At 43.8% G+C, this 25,314-nt stretch overlaps 1 protein-coding gene across 1 annotated transcript in view; it reads left to right on the plus strand.

Annotated features, from left to right (window-relative positions):
* The first annotated feature begins 21,015 nt into the window (after positions 1–21,015).
* Positions 21,016–25,314, plus strand: part of CHRM2 (cholinergic receptor muscarinic 2) — a 171,394-nt gene continuing 167,095 nt past the window's right edge. Inside the window, exon 1 of the mRNA XM_081878962.1 lies at positions 21,016–21,831. The gene's annotated coding sequence lies outside the window, so the exon portion shown is untranslated. The remainder of the gene's footprint in view (positions 21,832–25,314) is intronic.

Consider the following 25,314-nt stretch of genomic DNA (forward strand, 5'->3'; position numbering starts at 1 on the left):
AGCGCCACCCACGTCTTATGTAGAAATGCTAATCATTAAGCGGTATATAAATGTATTGAATACATACATATAATGTGGATTGCTCAGAGTTTAGGAACATAGGAAACTATCTTAAGCTGAGTCAGACTATTGGTCCATCTAGCTCAGTATCATCTGACTGGCACCGGCTTTCCAGAGTTTTAGAAAGGGGTCCAGCTCCAACAGGAGATGCTCAGAATGGAACTTGGAGCCCCTCTGCATGCAAAGCAGAGAATCTTCTTTTTAGGGAAAACATGTTCCTGGCAGATGCAGAGAAGTGGACATTTTCAATCAATTACCATGTCCTAATTACTCATACCCAACAATGCCCTGAAATTGTTGCAGTCATCCATTACATGGATGACTGCACTTCAGCATAATTTCCATTTGGGTGTTCAAAACGGAAGGACAATAGTCCAATGCTAACATTTGACCCAACCATTTTGATATTCCTCAAACTGCTTTGCTTCAACATTAGAGGAAATTTTTGCTCCACTTTCTAGTTAAGTGTCCGATGGGCGTCCTAATTCATCTCCATCTTGTAAACATGTGCTACCATGAAATGCCACATAGCATGAGGGAGCATCAGAATGTAAGAGGAGCCTGCTGGATCAGTGGCCCATCTTAGTCCAGCATCCTGTTCTTACAGTGGCCAACCAGATGCCTGTGAGAAACTGGCAAGCAGGACCCAAGAACCAGAGCAGTCTCTCTTCCTGTGGCTTCCAGCATCTGGTAAAATGCAGAGTGAAATACAGGTTGGTTGATAATGAAGGGCCAACTGCAAAATAGAGGAAGCTCCCCCATGTTTTCCCCATGCCTCTCCTGCTGCCGGCATCTCCATTTATTACCTTGCAAAAATAACAATTCTCAGTTTTAATTATTTGCTCCTCTACATTCACCCTCCAGCTCCGTTACTCAAGGACCTGCATGTCGACTTCCCTGAGGCACGCATTTAATTGCTTGCAAACTTTTCTTCTATGGACTTCTTGGTGCTGTTTGTATGGCGGGGAAAAGGGTGGCATTATTAATCTGCCCTGTTTTCATAGAAAAAAGTTGTTTCTAAAACAAACAAACAGAAGATGCAGACCCAACTCTGCAAATGCCTGCTGCCGTATATATTTATTTATTTGTTGTTGCCGTGGACACGCTGTTGGGTGCTTTCTAATATAGGAGAGTGCCTGGTTTTTATTTATTTTTTTCTTTAAAAAACTCAATTAATTCAGGCTGAAAATAAAACTGTGTGTGGAGCAAGAAACTGCAAAGCAGAGATAAGCCTGCCAGGATGTCGAGAAATGGCTAGCTACCAATACCTTAAGTGGAGAATGGGCAAGGGCCCTCCTGGATGTGAAATCCCACCTCCAACTATATGGTATCTGTGTGTGGTGGATATGCTTCCACCCATACTGGGCTCATCAATATCTCCATATAAAGTTAGGCAGAGTTTGAAATATGCCAGAGTTGAAAGCACTAATTGCTTGGAGGAATGGAAAAATAATGGAAACCCCCTCTATAATCAAACTCAGCCACATGAGAGATGCTCTCCCACAGTGCTGTCTTACAGAATTTCAAAAAGTGTGAACATAAGACGAACCTGATGAGTCAGACCAATGGCCCATCTAGTCTAGCACCCTCTTCTCAGTGTGGTGAGAAGAAAGCCAGTGTGGTGTAGTGGTTAAGAGCGGTGGACTCGTAATCTGGGGAACCGGGTTCGCTTCCCCGCTCCTCCACTTGCAGCTGCTGGGTGACCTTGGGCTAGTCACACTTCTTTGAAGTCTCTCAGCCCCACTCACCTCACAGAGTGTTTGTTGTGGGGGAGGAAGGGAAAGGAGATGGTTAGCCGCTTTGAGACTCCTTCGGGTAGTGATGAAGCAGGATATCAAATCCAAACTCCTCCTCTTCTTCACAGTGGCCAACTAGATGCCTGTGGAAAACCTCCAAGCAGGATTTGAGCAGAAGAGCACTCTCTTCTCCTGTGGTTCCCAGCAACTAGTAAAGAAGGTCTGGGTTTCCTTCCCTCTCTTTCTTTCTTTCTCTCTCCCCAGAGGAAATTGACCCATTAGGGAAATGGGACACAGCTCCACCAACTTCAGCTTCTCCTCAGCATGCTGTCACACATCTGCCCTCCAGTGAGTAGACCTACTCATCAGTAGACCTACTCATCAGTGACCTCCTCCTTCGTCTCAGTGTTACCCTTGTAGGGGGATTGGGACAAAGTTAGTATATGTTGGCTCTGCCTGTCATTGGCTGTGGTTCCACCTAGTCTTGGGTTCCCTGCCTTCTGCCCTACCAGTTCCAATGGGCCTTAGTCACCACTGTTTGTAGACCACAAGAATCTGGAGCAGAAGTGGGGCACTCATGGTCCTTCAGACATCAGTGCACTAGAATTCCCTTCACATGTCTTCCAACATTTTGGGAGGGCAGATTGGGACACACACACCACACCATCCTGACCACCAAATCTCTTTTTTTGCTCCACACCCTTTCTCCCACTCACTTACCCGATCTCAGCACTCTTTCTCTGGGCTCCTTTTCCCTTCTACCCACTCAATCTCCACACCCCTTTGGAAAGACTAGATCTTGTATCATTGCTCCTAATAATGTGTGTGCATTTACAAAAGCTTTAAAATGTTTTTTCAAATATGGAGTTGAAGGAAGGGAATTCTCAGATTAAAGCTGTGACCTGTTGCACACTTCCTGGGGAGTATGTCCCTTTAATCTCTCTTGAATTTGCTTCTGAATAATCATTCACAGTATCTGGCTGTAAAGGGTTGTAATAATAATAATAATAATAATAATAATAATAATAATAATAATACCTGTAATTCAAGCATTTTTTTTCCTTCTTTTTTGAGCAGCATGTAATAGTTGAAAGTGTTTTATTCCTGGGAATGTACTCTGGTTCTGCAGAAAGATCTGAAAAAACACCCTGAACAAATACAGAATTTAAGGAAGTATATGTGTGACACGGTTAAGAAAATCATTTCAGGCTTAATCCCATTACCTGGGGGAATATTTGCTATATTCCAAGCAGTGACAATTTCTGAAGTGAGCAATCAAGAGAATAATTATGTACTATTACTGAACAGCTCAGAAGGGGAATGGAAATTATTTGTTTTGAGGGTATGGAAACAACATGATTTATTTTTGCTCTGCTGCTGAGGATCATTTTCAAAATATTAGTAAAGCTACAAGCCCCCTTTACTCAGATTCTCTCTCCCATTGCCATACTTCCTGACATCCCAGAGCACGGATATTGACAATGCCATGTTGGCTATATCTGTGCTAGACGACAGGTAAATCACCATCTTTCGACCTTGTCCTTCATCACCTTACCTTTAAAACCCTTTCTGGCTTAGCACCAAGCTGTCCAAAGGGGTTGTCCCCTCCCATGTGAATCTGATCATCCATTCAGATGCATTTACACAGTCCTCTGGCATATATTGTTGCCATTGGGTCGATAGTTGGTGGGAATGAGTGAAAGGATTTAATCTATGGTCCACCCCATTTATGGAACTCACTGCTCCAAGAGTTTAGAGCGGCCTCTTTCCTTGTGTCCTTTTCCTCTCTTTTTCAACAATTGTTGGTTCTATTGCAGTTTAAGATACATCCTGCTCTGTGTTATTTTTGCTGCTTTCCGTTTATGTGGTTGAAAAACTGGATGGATTTAAAAGGGGGTTAGAACCTGTGAACCTGTGATTAAAGAGATTTCAATATACCAGTATAAATAATTCTAGTCCTACATTGTGTGGACTTTCATTGCCGCAATTTTTATGTTCTGCAAATACCCTTACAAAAAATAAATTACTCATGGGGGGCGGGGATGAATAAAACAGGAAACGAATCCTTTCAAATAATCTTTTCAAAGAGAGGTTCAGGAATATGTCTAAATAGCTGAATATAAACATTTTTTACAGTAATTACCCAGCATTAATTATAATAATCTTTTGATCTAATAATAGAACACTCTAAACTTCTTCTTTTTTTAATTCACTTCTTTGCAGTCCATAGAGCCGTTCTTGTGTAATGCTAAAGATGAGGAACTGGACCTTCTGCTTCTGAGTTTCTCAGAAGTTAATCCAATTAATGACAGTGTCTGCTTTTCATTTCAAGTTTTTGTTCTCAAGGCTAGACAGAAAATACTAAGCATCTTTCAAAGACCTGCTAAATAGAGAGCAGTGGTACAATTACGGCTGCAGTTACTTGGGAGCAAGCCCTCCTGCACTCATTTGGGCTTTCAAAGAAACATGCATAGGAATGGGCCACCCAGGTACGTTTCTTTTTTAACAAGTGTGGGCATAATCCATCTGTCATGAGAAACCATTCAAGCGGTTCGTTTCCCAGGTAGGAATCTTGAATAAAAGACAAGAACAAGGAATCTAAAGCAAAGCACCTGGCAAGCACCCTGATTTATTTTAGACTGCGCAGTAAGACTGAAGCAAGTCTGAAGGGAACCGCACTGAGCAAAGGGTCTCCACAACTTTTATATATCTCTATACTTTTATATGTTAAAGTGATGGTGTTCCCTGTAGTGATGTATGGAAGTGAGAGCTGAACCATAAAGAAGGCTGATCGCCTTTTGAATTATGGTGCTGGAGGAGACTCTTGAGAGTCCTATGGACTGCAAGAAGATCAAACCTATCCTTTTTTAAGGAAATCAGCCCTGAGTGCTCACTGGAAAGACAGATCCTGAAGTTGAGGCTCCAATACTTTGGTCACCTCATGAGAAGAGAAGACTCTCTGGAAAAGACCCTGATGTTGGGAAAGATTGAGGGCACCAGGAGAAGGGTATGACAGAGGATGAGATGGTTGGACAGTGTTCTTGAAGCTACCAGCATGAGTTTGACCAAACTGTGGGAGGCAGTGAAAGACAGGAGTGCCTGGCGTGCTCTGGTCCAGTCGGACATGACTAAACGACTAAACAACAACAACAACATACTTTTATGCATCTCTATAACTTGCCTACATTGCAGGCAATTGGACTAGATGACCCTTGAGATCCCTTCCAATTCTATGATCCTAACCAACAAACCAATCAAAATAAGGTACATGTGCCCATCGATTCTCTTTGCATTTGACAACTGGCACCAACCATACATGTGGCACAAAGTCCAATCTAACAATCTTTGTTCAAATGCAAGGTTTCCAACTGCACACATGGCACAATGTCCTTGATTGCTTGCAAGACAAGCTAGCAACCTTTACTCTGACGTTACATAGAAAGTTAAACTTTAAACAGACAATTACAAAGCACTCCCCGCCCCCAATTTCCTTCTCACATTCAAAGCTAAGCCCTTTAAAATCTCATCAGTTTCACTTAGAAAGTTAAGTATGTGCTCCCTTTCCCCCCATTTGATGGGCAACTGTGCAGCCTTAGGTGGAGCATATCCTATGTTGCTTTGATAAGATAAGACATCTAACCACCACTGATTTGCAGCAGCTGGCCTGATGCCAGACTTTTGGTTGCCTTTGGGAGGTTAAAGGGGCAGGTTTTAGATTGCTGTGAATGGTATTGGGCTAGGGAGGGGGTGGAGGTTTTGTTTATCTGCTAATTAGTGGCCAGGAGTGTTAATGCTCAAGTTGTATACATGTGTAAATAAAATCATATATCCTAAAGACATCACAGTCTCCAATGACATTTATTTTCATGAAACCGACCCTTGGATAAGTGCTGGCACCCCCGGGATTTCTCAGTGCTTGGAGATTGGGGTGCACGCAACTCTATGAATTGCAGCCTAAACCAAGCACACTTTTGGAAAATCTGACTTAATTTCTATGGAATTTTAATCCATTTCCTCTTTTAGGAAATATGAATTAGATCCTCAAGAACAAAGGTACACATTTCTTGTTTCTATTCGTGGATACACTCACATCAGCACAACGAGACCCTCTTTGTCTCCAAAGCCTATATTTCACTTTAGCCCTGAGCCAACCTGAAAAAGATGACTTAGTAATTGTAGCATTTCTTCCTTTGCTTTTGTCTGTAGGAGCTGCATTGCCTTCAGATCCATAGATATGGCATAAAGAGAATGTTTTTAAGAGGAGTACAGGTTACAGGAATCAAACAGGTTTCACTGAATCCCAAAGTTATATAGCAATTATGATACAAAAGGGGCGGGGACCAAAACCCTCCTCGTTCTTGCTCCCAATCTGAGAGCTTCTGCAGTACGTGGAGAGACTTAAGAGTTGTTGTTTTTCCTGTCAGTTGAAGCAGATCTTGACATTTCATTCCTACAGACATCTTCTACACATGGATGGTCAACAACATCTGAAAATAATCCCTATAAACAAGACAGTATTTTGAATCTCTCGTGCCTTCTGAAGTGCATTTGCTATTTCATAATGAATACATTGGAGGAGGGGCATGCAAGTGGGAATCAGCTGAGTGATAAGGAACCTGGGGCAATAAGACACTGTCTACTGGGACAGTGGTCTATTTCAGTAGAGACAATATCAATTTTTCAGAAATCCACTTCCAAGCTAGGGAGGAGGTGGGGTTGCGGGCTTCACGCCCCTCCCACACTTGCGGGGGCTGGCTCCAGCCCCACACGATAGCAGGGAATCCTCAGACGCATCATACCCCGAGCCAGCCAATCGGCTGGCATGGGGGGCATGGCCTCGTCTACTTAGGTCTGGCGCGGCGAGGGTCTCCTTCTTTCCCGCGCCGCAGCTGACCTGGTTTTTCCTCCCCTCCCACCCGTTAAGCTAGGTTCTCTGACGTTGCTATGAACCTCGGTTGGTCGCCGTCAAGGGGCCTGGTAGGAATTTTTCCAACTGGCAGATTGGCACCAGCCATTTAGTTTTCGCCTACCTCGTAGCAAACCGTCACAACTCCACGGTGTTGGCAGTTAGGCATTGGTGGGGGTACTGTTTTATTGTTATGCAGATGAAGGGGGGAAGGAGCGCCATCACCTTCCCCCAAATAAAGGGTACACCGGTAAAGGATTTCGGGGGGGGGAGTGGTCTCGTCCTAAGCCTATGGAGGTGTGGGCCCACGGCACCCCCCCACGCGGTGAACCCAGGGGAGGTCCTAGTTGACGTGCCTCAGCAGGACTCCTTCTACTGGTGGTTAACCCTCACCGGCCAGGCCATTAGTTGTAGGACCAATGCCTAAGCCAATACTGCTCAAATCCTGTAATTAATAAAGTTGTGGCCTAATTTGACCCATTAACTCAAATTCTTGTGTCCTGTGTCTTTATTTCTATGGGGGGAGGCAGGAACTCGCCACGCAACATCCCTGGCTCTATCCACTACTTATTCTGACTCTTTATGAATGGCATTTTGAACACCTGACAGCCCTTTACAGGATTTTGTCCCAAAGGTGCACAAGAAGCTTCCTTATCCTAGGTCAGACAATATGCCTCTCCAGCCCAGTATTACCTACTCTGACTGGCAGCTCTCCAGGTTGCCAGGATTCTAAGGACAATCTGAACCTCTCTGGCTTGCCATGGGAGATCCATATTCTTTGGAAACGATCTATATTGCCAAGGTTCAGCACAGAGCTGATGTGCTACCGTCTGGGTTGGAGAACCCATTTCTCTCCTTTTGTACTTTTCTCCTGCTAAGTTTCCCTAATGTGTCTGTAACCCCCGATAAAGGCAACATTTCCGAGAACAGCCTAGCATGGCTTTTACAGGGCTTTAGACTTCAGTTGGCATTAGTTCTTTCAGCAGCTGTTGGCTAATATGATGTTGGATGGCCTTTCAGCTACCTGCCTGAGCAGCCAGTTGGTTGCCTAGTGGAACGACCCTTTAACTAAACATTAAACAGGAGTGTCACAGAAACCTTAGCAATCTGTTAGTGTGATCTGTTTGGGTGAAAGGTTTTCTGGTAGAAGAGGCCTTTAATGGAGATTCAGCACTATGTGTAGCTAACTGTTATCTAGCAAGAAAATAGGGACTAATGTGCAAGTCAGGATGCCTTAGTTAACATATTTTATCTGTTTCCCCCTGTTATCTACAAAGTAGGATAAACTAAAGCATACCAGCTTGCTAAATACTTTACTTAATCCCAATGAAAGATTAATTAGTAAATATTAGTACAGAGTTGGTTTTGTAAAAAGAAAAGAAACTGATGCTTACAACTTTTAGAGTTGCAAACTGACTTGTTGCTGGAGGAGGCAGGAGCAAGGCTCCAGAGTAAATAGGGTTGCCAACTGATGAGAAAACTGACGAGTCTGTCCTGCTCTTGTGCTTTGAGCAGCAGTGTTTCCTGGCATAGAAACACTGTTAATGTCTGCAGATCAAACATACGTTAAAAGAACAGTTTCAGGTGCTAGTTCAAAAGCCAGCAATCCTAGAGGCAAATAGTATATAAGCCCTGTTCATGCATCACTCATGTGTAGAAGGCTGAACACTTAGCCCTGCCCCCAAAGTCACAAAGCTCCTCCTCCGGGCCCCATCTCTATGGCCATGATGTTTCGGTTATTGCATTCAATGGGGAGCCTTCTCTAAGCATGAATTAGAATTAGGATTCAGGCCCTGGACACGGCTACAGGCATGGATAGCAGTGTCAGAAGTCATACTATTGCTCCAATCTCTCTCCTCTCCTCTGAGTATTTAGAAAGGGGGTATAGCAGAGAGAGCTTTCAGTGGAAAAAAGGCAAAGAGTGGCTTTTGGGTATAGCAGCTGATGAGGTCATCAGCAGTACAGCAAGACCTAGAGGACCTAGCAAGTCAGAATGTGTTTGATTTCAGATTGGATTAACTCTGAATGGCCACTGACCATCACTAAATTTTCATTAGATCAACCCAAATTCACGTTTGAGGTGAGGGGAGTCTACCCAACTTTAGTCTGGTCATTCCCCCCCCCCCCCATAATTTGAGATGCCTTTGGTTCAGGCACTGAAGGGTGAAATGTTTAAGGAAACACTCTAGTGCTCTGAAGTCTTGTCTATTGAGAGTCAGATCAGAACAGGGCTGCTGTTCTGATAAATTTGGGGGATAATCCTGTACACCACCTTGAGTTCATTGGAGGAAAGGTAAATGCCATAATAAATGCATAAAACCAAGTAAGTGATTCTGGGAACATCAGCTGTAGAAAACACCCACTTCAGATTTCTTCTGGACCTTGCAGGAATCTGGATATCATCCAATGTGGCTGGGGATAATCTAATGGCTGAATGCCTCCACCCCATTTTCTGGATCCACTCACCCCCACCCAAACCAGATCCAGAACCAGATTCACTGATTTATTTCTCCCGGTAATAAACATTACATAAATAGCAGTGATTCATTACTCTCCTTTTCTTGGCATGAACTGAGAGGAGCCTGGGAGTGATTAAACAAAGTTAGTGAGGTCTTATTCTGTGCTAATGGCTCTGAAATCTCTGTGTGGCCAATAAAGCACTCATGCAGCTGATGGCGCTGGAATGGTTTCCAGTGGCAAGGGAGAGTCGTTTTTACAGTTAGAGCCCTAAAGCAAATGCAGTTCAGTCAGCTGGCTCAGCTCACAGGGAGACTGGAGCAGGTAGGCATGGAGAAGTCTCCTGTTGCAAGCTGGATTCTGATCTCCCCATCTACATTTGGAGCCATGAAACGCCTTGCTGCTCCTGCGCATCCTCACACTCAAAGGGGCTTTATTAACTGGACAATGGCAGGGGGACCACTCTCAGCACAATCAAGGATGGTGATGATACAAACACCTTCATCAGGAAGAGCTGAAGGCTACTACTAATGAGAATAAAACAACCCAAACCTCTCATTTATTTTCAAATGGAGTACATTTTATGATGAATATTCACTGCCACTTTTTAATATGATGAATTTAATAGCTTCTTCACAAGCCATTTTTTGTGCTCATGTTCTTGTAGACCTATACTATACATGTTTTTTGGGGGTGGGCAGATATGGATGCCTGTGTTAATCTGGTGAGCAACGTTAGTCCACGCCATGCTGAAAAACCTGCCCAATGTACCAGCACTTATCAGATTCCAGTGAAAGGTTTGATTTTGCTCAGTAGCAACCCGGTGGAACTTAATGTAGGGGTTTTGTTTTTTCACTGTGTAAGCTTTACTCCTTATTCCACTGCCAGTCCATGTAGGTAATACTGAGAGAGATGGACCAATGATCTGACACAGTATAAGGTAATTTCCTATGTTATTATGCAGTGGGTATATGTCACTATGCAATTGTGGGTGGGAAAGCCTCTGTGATTCCAAACAGCTTCTGGATCTGATTCTTTGGTGTCTTCCTGCTGCCCTCCACATCTGCCTCCTGACTGATTTCCTGGCCCACTGTTTTTCCTTCCCACCCCCCGAACTGTGGCTCTGAGGTGGCCTTTTCTCAGGGCTACAGATTTTAGTCCAAATAGTCTTTCCTACCTTCTGCAGCTTCTCTAGCTGCTGAGAACCTAACCCTGCCAGCATTCTAAACTGGGCTTCTGAGAGTCCTGTGCCTTCTCACCTGAGGCACACATGATCTCCTGATAGATTTTACAGCTTCCTGCGCCCTCAAAACAATCTGCTTATATCTTGTGTCTGGATATATGCCAGAACGAAAAAAAAAGCCTGCTAGATCAGTTCAATGGTGTATCTATTCTAGAATCCTGTTTTCCCAGTGGCCAATCAGATGTATCCACACAGAGAAAGTAGCATGAGAACCATTCTGCCAAAGAACTAGGGCAGGCAGATTTTGTTTCCATGTTTACAGTCTAATAAATCTTCAACTTGCATGTAGGCACTGAAGTAACCCAGAGAACCCCCTGCTTGCATGGAGTTTCTTAGCAAGTGTATTAGGACCTCATGGGTGGATGTAGAAGCCATTTGTTGTGGAACATCCTACAGCAGAAAGCAACAGATTAATGATGGTATTCAGCTAAGCTTTAACAGTTGAAATTAATGAAGAAAGCTAATTTAGGACCATTCATTTCTCAGTAAAACCTAGTTGAATAGCACCCTTAACCTTTTGCTCTGTCACACTGATGTTTCCCCCCACTGGCATGGTTATGAAAAAAGCTTGGAAAAATTACCTGGGACTAGTAATTGGACTTCCTCTCCCCACCCCACCTCCAGGGATTATTTCTTATTGCTTAGGGCTTGTCAGAATCTTTTCAAATATCTTCCTTTAATGTCAATAAGAAGCTGAAGGGCCTGTCATCAATGAAGCCTTGAGTATAATATACAAAGTTTGGAAAGATGCTCAAGCTCAGGAACAAATTAATTGGAGTGAAAGATGTGTGTATAAAATATGTACAAAGGAAGCATTTCTGTGGGGGAAATACCCACTGACAAGAGTGGAACAAAGGCACCAGCTACACTTCTTCCTCAATTATCCATGTTCTCAGTTATTGCTTCAGTATTCTGAAGCTGAATAAAAAGTGTAGAGCCCAGCGCTGTAAAAAAGGGCAGCAAAGCAAAGCAAATTAAGAATGGTCCCAGGGCATGGTCTCAAGGCACATAATTCAGCAATCTCTCCTAAGCTAAGCAGGTCTGGGGCCAGTCAGTTCTTGGATGGGAGACCACCTGGGAATCCTGCCTTGAGTCTGATGGAACAAAGGTAGGGATATGAATATAATAAATAAAAAGAACTGGCTGTATAGAAGAACTCTGTGCCAGTAGAGTTGCTTTAAACATTGCTGCAACCAGAGGTAAGCTTGAGAGGGGGGGAGGGGGGTTACATAGCACATAATTAGACTTCAGACTTGCCTCCCACAAAATGTAGTAATAGCCACCAACTTATCCAAGGAGGAAAAAGCCACCAACCACAAGAGCCATCTCTCTCTGGTGTCATGCCAGGTAGCATGCTAGGAATCTCAAGTGGGGAGAATACAGTCAGGTCCTGTTTGCATGTGTCCCATAGAGATCTGGTTGGCCAGTGCAAGATTATGATGCTGTACTAGGTGGACCTCCAGCAGCAATCTTCTTATGTTCTTATTGGGGCTTTGCATCTGATTTGGCCAAAGCTTGAATTCCAAACTGAGCTGAGATGGTGCAGAGGAATCCTGGCTTGATCCAATTTGGGTTGAGACAGCTCTGGATCGCCCTGGTTTGGGCAGCCCTGAATGATTTGTCAGGGGGCATGGCATTGGGTATGAAAACTGCAGGGTCTGCTTTACCTGCATGTTCTCTGCAGAGAATGCCCTGAGGAGGCAGATCCCAGCAGCTGAGAAGAGGATTCAATCCTTCAGGGTTCAGGGCTCTCATTTGCAAGTGTCTTCCCTGCAGGATTTAACCTTCCTTCTCTTCGTTGATGGGGAGGGGACACAGATGCAGACATACCTCCATATTCCCAACTTTGTAAAAGTTGGCCATGTATGAAAGCAGGTAATGACTCTTCATTGAGTTGATGGTAGTGAAGCCAGTCAGCACCATTGGGTTGATGGTGATGAAATCAAACACACTACACATCTTGCCAGCTTGCATAAATCTTCAGTTGGGTTTAGGTAAAGGTAAAGGGACCCCTGACCATTAGGTCCAGTCGTGGCCAACTCTGGGGTTGCGGTGCTCATCTCGCTTTATTGGCTGAGGGAGCCGGTGTACAGCTTCCGGGTCATGTGGCCAGCATGACTAAGCCGCTTCTGGCGAACAAGAGCAGCACACGGAAACGCCGTTTACCTTCCCGCCGGAGCGGTACCTATTTATCTACTTGCACTTTGACGTGCTTTTGAACTGCTAGGTTGGCAGGAGCTGGGACCGAGCGACGGGAGCTCACCCCATCGAGGGGATTCGAACCGCCAACCTTCTGATCAACAAGCCCTAGGCTCAGTGGTTTAACCCACAGCACCACCCGCGTCCCTCGGTTGGGTTCAGCTCCCCACGTTCTCAATGTCTTATGCTCTTTCTCTAACTACCATAGTAGGAGACAATAAGGCTCATATTGGAGCTGTCCAAGGGCTCTTTCCTTCTGCCCTTCACATAGGAAAGCTTTTGAACAGACCTTTACCTAACTTGGCCTCCAATGACTTTGCCAGCTTTGACTGGCCTTTACCAGCTTGATCTCACCAACTGATTCTCTCCTGCAAGAGGTCCTTCTGCCATGGTATCTCTGTAAATACTGGTATAGGTATTATTGCAAAGCTAACATTAGAATTCTGTCTTTACATCTTTGCTACCTCCTTAAAACATTTGGTAACATTTATTCAACCAAGGGCCACATTATCTCCTGAGTAAGCTCTTGAGGGCCACATGTTGACTGCAGGTGGATCCCAAGTCAATGATGCACAAAACCTGTCCTGCTTCAATTATCACCAAATTAAGAATGCACTACTTTTTTGCACAGCTTTTTTGTTCTGGTATGTTACACTCATAGACCACAAAGGAAAATATTTAAAATTACCTTTTTGTATTGGTGTTAAACACAAGGCAGAAAGCTTCGCATATTCAGTATATGAAATATGGGTCAACAGCCCAACAACACAAATTAAAAAGACAATAATTTTTCTAAAAGCCACTCATGATCTTTCCTTCTAACAATGAGCAGGGTCCCCGCCCCCTTATCATCAATAAATGCTGCCTGCCTTAAATTTGAAGAATCCCCTTCCCAATACACTTATACAAGGGGGTTTGCTAATATGCACAAATCTACATGTAATTGGTAAGTTGATTATCAAGTGATAATACCTAGTTAAAAGGTTTTTAACTAATTTTTTCTCACTTCCTCTGCAACGTCAAAAAGGAATTAGGATGAAACGATGCACAGGCTGTGGTTTCCAGATGTTGCTGGGCAGCCCCTGGCAGGATGGCAAATGGTCAGAAGTGATGGGGTTTCAGTCCAACTCCAGTATCTGTACCATGAGTTTGCATCCCCCCCCACTGGCCATTTTACATAGACACAAGTCCCTCTCTGAATTTTGCAGCAGTGTGGACAATGGAAACTTCCTTTCCCTCATTGGGAATATCCAAAGCCTATCTCTGGTTCATGGCATGTTGCACAGTATGACTTGTTCTGATAACTTGGCAGGATGGAGAAAGGCTTAACAGGGTCTATGTCTCAGGTTGCAGCCCTGTGCCTTCTTACCTTACCTGGGACTAAGCTGAATGAAATCAATTAGGATTTATGCTACTGAAATCAGGTAGACATGTATAACAGTGTTTCTCAACCCGTGGATCCCCAATGTTGTTGGACTACAACTCCTATCATTCCTAGCCAGCATGACCAGTTGTCAGGGAGGATGGGAGTTGTAGTCCAACAACATCTGGGGACCCACAGGTTGAGAACCGCTAATGTATAGGGTTTCACTTTCATTATCTTTCTACAATATAATGAAAAATGTGCCATAAGCATGCTCGAATCCGAATGGCTTTTCATTGACAATCACTCAATATCCTGTCTGCACATAATTAGGCAACCCAGGGTCATCGTTATTGTCATGTTTCACATTATGCTTCAGTGATCTTCTGGTGGCGTTTATTTTACAATATTTATATACAGATCGCCATGAGAGCCCATTCCCAGTTGAAATGTGGAATATAAACAAGGCTGGCTCTATGACTTTTTGTGAATGCTCAGATCTGGCGTCAAAGGTTGATTGGGTTCTTTGTTTTGTATATTTGCATCCTGCCTCTTAATCATAATAATTAACAAAACAGCTAATAAATATATAATCATTTCAATAAAAGCCCAAAATTGCCTAGAATTAAAAAACAACAACAACCATTAAATACAGTAGACAATCACCACCAGCAGCCCATATTAAAGACTGGCACATGCATGTCCACCACATTGGCATATTCAAGCCATTTGGTGTTTAAGTGTTCCATAGCTTATTTCTGTTTACCAATTCCCTTCAGAGTTCCCTTACCCAATTTTGGATCCTGTAAGCTGTTGCCAGCCTCTTCAAGGGAGGCCCTTCCTAGCTTTGTAAAGTAATTCAGGTGATGTATTGCTGGAGGGGGAGTTCAGAATTTAGGTAGCATTTTAGAGACAGTTTCATCAAGCAATACCAGAAAGGTTGCATATATCTTATGCCTGAAGGGTTACCTGCATCAGCAATGTACTTTTAATGCAGCCTAATTACACAAAACTGTGGAAAGCGAAAAGGAGATAGGGGGGAAATGAGTTGTGAAACTCCTGTTTGAGATAGATTTCTGCTCTTCTGGAAAGAAACAGGCTAGATTTCAATAAAGGTGGGGAATTTGCAAAGCCATTAGATCTCTTCAGGGCATTTCAAATCATTTCTGTAATAATCATATTAAAGAAGATTGATTTTTTTAAAAAAGAATGTGTGTGAAATGCTATTTTTCAAACTGAAAAGAAAAAAAAAGAAGACTTGGATTCAGACGGAGACTTGAAATTGCTCAAGATATGATAAGCTTCGTTCAAAGTAGTCCATGTGGGCTGTTTATTTTATTTAGAAAGATTTAGTAGTTGCTTAATTACAAAACTTTCTAAGCAGTGTGTGTGTGTGTGCGCGCGCGCTGTAATGAAAAATATTGATAAAACACAGTTTTATCAGCAATGCAAGCAATGCTTACAACTGTATAAGGTAAGCTAATATCAACAGTAGTATTTATGGACTGGGTGAAAAGGGGTTATAGATTGCATTTCCAAGATTGGTCTTTCTAGTTTTCCTCTTTTTGTCAGTGGAGAGAAGGGCAAGATTTATAGGTGAAACTTGGTCAGAAAAACAAGCAGCCCTACTTTTACTTCCAAGACATGGTCACTAAACAGTTGAACAGGGAGCAGGGGAATTGTTATTTGCTGGATCTGCTCGCTGAATCTGGATCTGTCCTGGTAGGCAATAGAAACAGTGAATGGCGTGCTATGCTTAGACAGCTATGAACTTCCCTGTGTTACTGTCCTCAGCTTCAAAAAGGTTGCCCACCCCTGATGCATAGGTTCCTCAATGAAACTGAGAAACCTGTACAATGTGCCCTTGTCCTTAATGATTCTCTCTGAGCTCTGCAGAGCAGAACATCCAGTGGATTAGCATAACTCCCTGCCCCCCCCCAAAAGATGAATTTTATTGTTTAATGCAATCTACCTCTCTTTTTATTTTACAGGGATAGCTAGCCTGTTTCCCTAAATCATGTATTGCACTGACATTTTCCTTGACTGTCAAATGGTAGCTCCATAGCATTGTGGGGAATTAAAATGGCTAACAGGTGCCCAGAACCATTCACTGTGGTCAGAGGCTACCGTACACTTGATATTAGTCCTATTCGTGGCTCCACTGATCAGTACCATAGCTGCCTCCTCCTGTACACTACTGCATCTGCTGACTTCTGCTGGCTCTGACAGGTGAAATATAACAGAGCACCCCAGAGTGAGAGGAGGAGGCAGTAGTAGTAAACAATGGACCCAGCATGGATGGTCAAGACTTAGAGCTGCAATCATCTACTTACCTGGGATTTATTCCCATGGAACTGAATGGGATTGGCTTCTAAGTAGCTATGTCTTGTATTGGACTGTGAATGTGTTTTCACTTCTCAGCTATCTCCAGCTACAGCTGTTATCTAAAACACACATCTGTCCACAGGCTATAGTATTCCTGTCCTGATACACTATTCCATGCATTTGAAAACAATATACACCATGTCCAAGGAGAGCTTTGTAAATTGATATGAAAGAAAGCAGACTGTTACACTGAAAAATGCTATCTTGAAAACATTCTAGAAAATGATACTCGCCAGTTTAGACACTTTGTTGAAAACAGAAACAAAAAAAACCCTCTTGAACACTCTATTATACAGGAATCTCTCCATTATGAGAGCAGTTTATATAATGATCGTCACACTTCCGAGACATTTGTCTGAACAGTACTGACCTATATCAAACTTGATGATGTATTTTGTACTCTGTAGGGATCCTCTCCCTTTGGAGGGATAAAATAAATAAATAAAGGAGTATTGCTTGCTCATGCTCAGCTATTAAACTGTCATGCTGCTTTGGGTTTGTTTGTTTTTTTACATTATGATTTCTACTTGATGAACGTGAATTCTGTTCAGCGTGTGCCTTGTTCTCATTTCCACAATGAATCTGATTTCTTTTGCAATGCCACCCCGTTCTATTCAGTCAAGGCTTTTGCCGGCACACACTTTGGTGTGGATGTGTCCCTACGTTACATTGGCCATTTCCCAGACTTTTAAAATAGTCTTGCTTTTCGTATGTAAGTTACCTTCATTTACACAGCTGATTGTGTGATAAAGTCTCTGTCGTTTTATCTCCACTCTAGTCATTTGCACCAGAGGTGACATTTCCCACATACTTGGGTACTATGGAAAATCCATGCAATGTTGCTGCCAAAACAGTGGCATTCTAGTGTTTTCTTTGGTATCCTTCCATCTATTTTGAAAGGCATATTTTATTCCATTTCTTTGGACTTTCAATGCAATTCCAGTGCCAGCCATTTAAATGAGAACTGGCAAAGCACTACTGATTCACCCAGCATGGTGGAGTGGTCTGTGATGCAATGGATGATAAGATGGGAAGAATGTGTTGCCGGTATGACATGTTTTACACCAGTGAAGATTCTTTTGCAGCATAGTTGGTTGTGTCTGAGAGCAGGGATACATGGGGGTGGGGTGATTATATTCAGTTTGCATTTCAAGGTGGATCTACCAAATTTGCACTTTTGGAGCCAAAAATGCGAACAGTGAAATGAAAGACAAGCACAGATCGAAATTTGCACTTCTTCAAATTTTGCAGTGCAGCCAAGCAATGTGTACACAAATGCATATGTCAGGATAAATTGTGCATAAAATGCATTTATTGTTGAAAATAACATTCAAAAACACATTGCAGTCATACCTCGGGTTACAGATGCTTCAGGTTGTGCATTTTCAGGTTGCGCACCACACCAAACCCGGAAGTACTGGAACAGATTACTTCCGGGTTTTGGCGCTTTGCATGTGCGCAGATGCAGCGCTGCGGGTTGCGAACATGCCTCCCGCACAGATCATGTTCGCAACCCGAGCGTCCAGTGTATATTGGGGGGAATTGCTTGCATGAATGTGTAAATTAGGCAAAACTGCACACGAAAATGTGTTTATTCAGATAAATTTGCACCAAAATGCTGGCAAATTTTCATGAGGAAAATTGCAAGCTGATTTGAAAATGTGGACAACTCAATTTAGGCCTGGGGGGAATGAGGAACCAAGAGAACTGCAATTGACAGATTTGCCCATTCCTATCTGAGAATGCACTTGAAGAATGTATTAGGCTTAAGAAATTTATTTCTGTGCACCTAGAAGCTCCCCCATCTTACATTTGATATCTTCCCACCCCACCCCAGCACATGGTATACCCACTTACTAATAGGAGAGGTGAGTGACCAATATTCTGCTGACCAATATTCTACTATTCCACCAGACCCAGTGCAATTCATCTGTAATTAGCATCAACCTTGCACACTAGGCCTTCAGTAAGTCTAACATCCCCAAGTGATATAACCATAGAATTGCAAAGAGACCCTGAGGATCATCTAGTCCAACCCCCTGCAGTGCAGGAATATGCAGTTGTACTATACAAGGATCGAACCTGCAGCCTTGGCATTATCAGCACCGTGCTTCAACCAACTGAGCTATGCATGCTCTATAAATCAACATTGCCCCTTCCTTGAAAGGGATCAACAAGCATGGGCAGGTAAGCCTTTTTAATCCTTGCACTGTGCAAACAACCAGTATTCTAGGAGCAGAGCAGATCCTTTATTTCAGTAAACCATTTAAAAAGAAACGGTACTGATTTTTCATTAAAGGCTATATGCAGCGGTGTCCAAAGAGAAAAAGTCTAGAGGTATGAATGTAAAGGGAAATAGTCATTGTTAGTGCTTCAAAGCTGTCAATGGATCTTCCCATTTAAGTTACTATATCCCCCCCCCAGCTGACCCGCAGCCTATATTTGGTTTATGAGGTGAGGTTTTTGCAAGCTAAGTATCCTTGATACTTCCTCTTTTAGTCTTAACTATGTTTTCCCAGGTTATTAGGGTCTAGAACACACCTCTCCCCATGCATTAAGAGAGCATTCTTCTTCAACAACAACAAAAATCTGATTTAATAACCACCATAATTACTGCTCATTTAAGTGCTCTGCTTTGTGGAAAATAAAGGAGAAATTGTATATGGTAACAGAGATGGAAAGCAAAGAAAGAAATAAGAATAAAGGAAATGTAATGGTACTTCAAGAAAAAGAATAGCATTTCCAGTGAAAGTCCACAGTACCAATTTTCCAATCATGACTAATTGGTGTGTGTGTGTGTGTGTACACACACACATACACAGCTATAAATATGCTGAGAGAGTGGAAGGGGAAAGGAATGCTAAGCATCTCAATCATGATATTTGAAATTACTGGTTATCTCAAATTACTAGTGCACTCCGATAACCCTACAACCATCAAAGCAATTCTTAACCATTCTGGCATCCAGTGCCACACACCAAATGATCTGAGTATCCAGTATGAAGTTATCTAGATGAACTACCATCCTCTCTCTATTTCTGATAAAACCATTAATGCAGAGTAGAATCCTCACTCCCTTTATGCCAACATTGAAAGGATGGGAAATGGCTGCTCTGATTTTGAGCACAATGGGACAAAATTGGTGAGTAATTTCTCTTAAAATATCTCAAGCATGTACACCAGGTACTTAGATGATTCCTGGGGATGCTGAAATGACTGTTCCTGTTGATTCTCTCTCTCTCTCTCTCTCTCTCTCTCTCTCTCTCTCTCTCCACACACACACATCCATGTCCTGAGAGGGTAAACTGCAAACACTGCCTGATCCCTAATTCAGCATGTCTGACCAAATTAACTTATTTATCCTTTTCCCATAGACAAATATTTATAGATAGAGCTTCCGAAGTTAAGAAGGGTTTGGAGAATTTGAAAAGGAATATGCTTTCCAGAACTAGTACTGATCTGATGAAGTGGCCTCTAAACGACAAATGCTTATGCTGTAATAAAATTTGTTAATCTTTAAGGCGCTACAAGACTCACAGTTTTGAGGATCACAAACTAATAGGACTACTCCCCCCCCCCCACCTTTGGATATAGATGGTGCGAGGGAGGAGAAAAGGGAGATGGGATCCAAGTTTATCAACCCTAAAGAAAAAAAAATAAGCTCATATTTATGTAGAAACAACTCACAGGGAAACCATAGTTTGTCCCCTATAAACAATAATGACGAGCAAGATAAAGACTTTGAAAGATACATCCTGCTAAACTCCTTGAGGAGCTGTCCTTTTGGGGCACCTTCCAAGCTATAGAAGGCAAGGGAGGGAGGCATGGAGCTGTCCAGCGTGCTGAAATTGCTCCGTGAAAGTTGTCCCGATCCCGGGGGCGATAGGAAGACGTTTTACGTTCATTGCCTCTGTTTGACTTTGAGCCTTGGCATTCACATTCGCCGGAGTTTAGGTCATATGCGGCTGCGCTTCTACACGCAGTAACCTGCTCAATAAATCCGGTAATTATTACACTGTTAAACTGCTGGCCCCTTTCCAAAAGCAAGGCATTTAGGTGCAACTGGAGTTACAACAACCGCGGGAAACTGATTGTGTATTAAACTCTTGCAAATGCATGTCGTAAATGTGTTCCTTGGCCACACACACACACACACACCCCTTCCCCCAGCTGTATATTCATCGGAGGATTTTGGAGAGGGCATAGCCTCTTGCTAAGAGAACTTCCAGCCCCGCTCGCAGTACATCCATGGAAAATTCTGTTTATCGAAAGGGCTGCTATCTCAGCCTCTGTAAATATGCTTTGAGGCTAAATCTGTAAGGGTCCTCGGGGTCATTCTCAGCGTTTGCGACCTTTCGCGCTCACTTAAGTCCCCGTGATGTTTGAGTATGTCATCAAATACCGAGTGTACCGAGGCAGCCGGCCACGATCTGTCAGGCTACACAAACACCTTGCTTGCTCACAGAGCTATGTCTAACCAAAACCTTCACGCCCCACTCTCGAGTGACCTGTGAAGGGGAAACCTCTTCCCTTGGGCTTCCAACCCACCTGCCTACTCCCCCCACGCCCATTTTGCTTTTTTTTTGGGGGGGGGAGAACTGCATGCATGTTAACAACCAGATCCACAATTTAAGAGAACGTGTGCATGCATAACACGGAAATCAGCCTCGCTTAGTCCATTTAGTCCTAGTCACTCCTACCAAGTAAATGGAGATGGGGTGGCAGTTGAGCAAAACCTCGTCTCGGGCACGTTTATTCGGAATCAAGTCCCCCCTGCATTCCGCTGTGCTTACTCGTAGGTAAACGTGCATAGGATTGCAGCCTAGCGGACTTCCCCTATGGCCAGATCGCTTGACCACATTGGAATGGTCTCGTTTTACACTATGGGGCGATCTCACCCAGAGCTATTGTTTTTATGTCACCCCTGAACCGCGTGTGTGTGTTTGCTTATGTTTGGGTTCTGCAAAGCAAAAGATTTCCCAAAGAAATCCGAGACATTCGCGCAGTCTTCCTCTCCGAAAGCTGCGACCGGCTTGTCACTTGCATCACTAACAATCTGGTTCCGATCGTTCTGCTGGCGCGTTGGGGGCTGCTAGGCACTCAAGGGTCTCGCCAACAGCCGTCATCGGGGTGGGGGTGGAGTAGGGGGTGTGGAGAAGAGCGCCTGGCTCTCGAGTACTAATGCCGCGTTGAACGCCTCTGGAAAGATTTGGAGGAAAACAACGCCGCGTCTCCACCAGCGAGGAGCAGGTTTGGGGGGCGCCCTGAGCGGCTCTCGGCTGGGCAGCGAAAGAGGCTGGTGGGGCGCTTTTCTGAACAGCGGCTTGACTGAACGCAGCCCCTGATTGAGCGCACCCCACTTCCCCCTCCGACGATGGTCTAGGGCCCCTTCCAGGTTGGGGGTCGAGCACTTTCTGCTTCTGCAACGGACAGCCTGATATGGACCCGCAGCTAGCCCAGCGCGCGCCTCTGTCTTTCCAAGGTAGGGCATTTCGCCGTTTCACCCGCTGCTTTTCAAAGAACGTCTGGCTCGCTCGTCTTTTGTTCCCATCCGCGTTAATGTAGATTATTTTCACTGCGCACATTGCGCGACTAATCTCGTCTCTGCCCCCTTGAACTTCACACTTTGGTAGTGCAGGCTCTGGATGGCCACGCATTGACCAGGGGTGGGAGAAGAGGACGGGGGTCCTACACCTTTAGTCGTCTCCTAGGGAAAGAGGGGAGTTCCCAGGGATGGCTTGTCCCGCCGGTGAAAGACCCTCTTCTGCGACACGGCTATTGAAGGTGTAGAAGCTCTTCTGCATCTGGCTACCTTCCATGTAAATCGCTTAATTCCATTGCAGCTGGTTGCCAATTTCCATCAGCTCACAGAGCCAGCATGGCCAATGGTCAGGGAACATGGGAGGTGTGCAACATCAAGGGGGCCCACTCCTCTTGGGTCCCTAACCCTGACTTAATTTTCCAGTCAATTGATGCACTCAGTACTGGAGGCAGCCAGACGTGTGAGTTAGCTAGGCTGCAGGGACGCAAGGGGGGTTATTTTGTAGTATTTCTAATGGCTCTATTTTCTGATTAATTTACATTCTCTTTATCTTTCTGTCAGCCATTTGGGACATATAGTGAAAAGCAGGGTACACATTCTTTAAATAAGTAGGTAGATACGGCAAATAAATATGGAAAGTCTCTCCATCCAGATGTGTACTCCGAGAAGGCTCTTTCACACATGCTGAACTTGTTGAAGTGCATGTGTGGAGGAGCCCACAGAAGCATCTTTCCCAAGGAGGGTTGGCGCCGGGAGAGCGAGAGGCAGTGGAGGTACTGAGATGCATGAAGGTTGGAAGGCAGTGAAGGTAGAGAGGAGAACGGATCGCAAAGAAGTTTGTCATTGCTGATGTTTATTCATGAAGGGGAGTACAATAAAATAGATGCAGAAGTTTAAATCAAAGTGGGAGTTTGGTGCTTCGAACGAGTTATGTATAGTAAAGGAAGGAAAAGGGAGTGCTAGATTCCAAAGCCAGTACCAAGGATTGGATCAAGATTTACAGGGCAACCTTAAACATTTCTACTCAGATGTAATCCTCGTTGAATGCAATGATACTTACTCCCAAGTATGGGGTTAGGATGGCAATCTTAGGCTGTGTAGACATTACCAATTTAAAACACAGCTAAGTCATTCTTTTTCTCCATTTGGATTGAAGCTGGTTTGGGGGGAAATGCATCAGAATACAGTATTTCATAAGAAACAACAGGATAGGTGTAGATTGTGGCCACAGGTGTAGATTGTCCTATGTGCACACACAACTTCCTAAACCATCGTTGGGAGTGTACTGGGTGTGCAGTAAACAGCAGTGTGTACATAGCCTTAGTTATGTTTATAGCAGACCCATTGAAATCAATGGGACTTTAAGATAGTCATGAATAACCTAGGCTGCAATACCCATTTATCTGAGAGCAAATCCCATTGAATTCAGTGGGAATTCTGAAATTCTGGGGAAACAAGTCTGTTAAGTCCACACTGATTTTGATGGGTCTATTCTAAGCATGGAGTATGGATCCAGATGCAAAGCAAGTGCAACACAGGTGCAAAAAGCACCACAGTTGATGTAAGGAAGATGTTTATGGACAATGCAATCCTTTCCACATTTACTCGGAAGTAAATTTCACTGTGTTCAGTGAAGGTTATTCCCAGTTAAGTGTGCATAGGATTGCAGCCTTCAATGCAGTGATAGGAAAAATAATGCAAAAAATAGCTTAGTTAACTTCTATATAGCATTTTTTTTTCAGCCTTGCAGGAGGGGATTATTATGCATAGGAGGAGTGGAGTAAAGTGCAGCCAAAGCATGAAAGATGGAAACTGGCAGGGGCTGGAATTAGATGCAACAAATAAGTTAAAACCAATGCTGGGGTTCTGTGTACTGATGGGATCAGGCATTGAGATTTAGTTACAGCTATAAAGTAAAATTTGGAGGGTGGGACTGGACAGGGGAGATAGAAACATGGCAGAGTTAATGTGGGCAGACAAAATATGAACCGACAAGCTCCAGCCCCGCCACCATAACATAGGAAAATGTTTTCTGAACAGCCTCCCTAGTGCAGCAATGCTCCAGAAACGCATCTCTGTGCCCCTGTGGGTGCCTATCAGGGATGCCTTCAGAACAGTTATTGCAGAGGTCTTGAGAAAACACTTCTGGGAAGGTCAGATGGGACAGCTCTTGGGGGGGAAGAGAGATGGTGACTGTCATTCCCTGGCTAAGCTCTAGTCAGAAACTCTATTAAATATCTCTCCCTCCAATAGATCGTGCTTACGTTCCGGTTAGATAGCCTTAATAGTGCTGCCTTGGCTGCTCTGGGGTTTTGCAGTCAAGAGCTCCAGGCATTCAGATCAAGGGACCATTTCCAGAGTTTTATGGTCATTCGGATGCCCTTGAATCAGCTACATTTTTGCCCCTGCTGCGCTTCCCTTTTTATACATACCTCTGATTTTCTTTGGTAGCAAAGTTGTTGTTTTTTAAGGAAATCTCAGGTCGCATTTATAAACGGATTGGTTTGATTTCCAAGGCTGGGGAAATGGAATCAGCCAGCATTGCCAATTCAAAATCAGAAGCTATTTCTTACCTTGGATAGACACAGAGGTTTATCAAGGCTATGCACACACACGAGCATATGAAGTTATCTTATACTAAGTCAGATCTTTGGTTGTGTCTAATTCAAGGGGCCATGGCTCTCCCTCCAGGGTCTCCCAAGCCTGAAACCAAACCGGAGGAGCCAGTCTGACTATTCCTGTTTAAGTGAGTTAGAACCATCACGAGTCTACTAGGCTCAAGTCCTGAAAACATTTACCTGTGAGTAAGTCCCATTGAATCGTAACAGCTGGGTGTTCCTGCATATTAAGCATGGTGTGGTATCATCCAAGTAGAACTTTAGGGCAGATGCCCAGGTCCTGCTAAGCAGGAAGGTCCCCAGATGCAGCAAGGTTAGCTTTCAATATGTTCTTAGAATCATAGAATTGTAGAGTTGGAAGGGACCCTGAGGATCATCTGGTCCAACCCCTGCAATGCAGTAATCACAGCTAACGCACCCATGACAGATGACCATCCAACCTCTGCTTAAAAACCTCCAAGGAAGCAGAGCCCACCATCAGAAAGATCTTCCTGATGCTTACTTGGGAGTCGCCTTTCTTGTAACTTGAAATCATTGGCTCAGGTCCTACCATCCAGAGCAGGGGAAAACAAGCTTGCTCCATCTTACATTTGACAGCCCATTAGATATTTGGCTATCACATCTTCCCTTAGTCTCCTCTTTACCAGGCTAAAGATACCCATTCCCCCTCAACTGTTCCTCATAAACCTTGGTTTCCAGACCCTTTGTCATCTTGGTTGCCCTCCTCTGCACACATTCCACTCTGTCAATATCATTCTTAAATTGTGGCACCCAGATCTGGACACAGTGCTCCAGGTGTGTTCTG

The sequence above is a fragment of the Podarcis erhardii genome (assembly GCF_964252035.2).
Source record: "Podarcis erhardii genome assembly, chromosome: 10".
Classification (NCBI taxonomy): domain Eukaryota; kingdom Metazoa; phylum Chordata; class Lepidosauria; order Squamata; family Lacertidae; genus Podarcis; species Podarcis erhardii.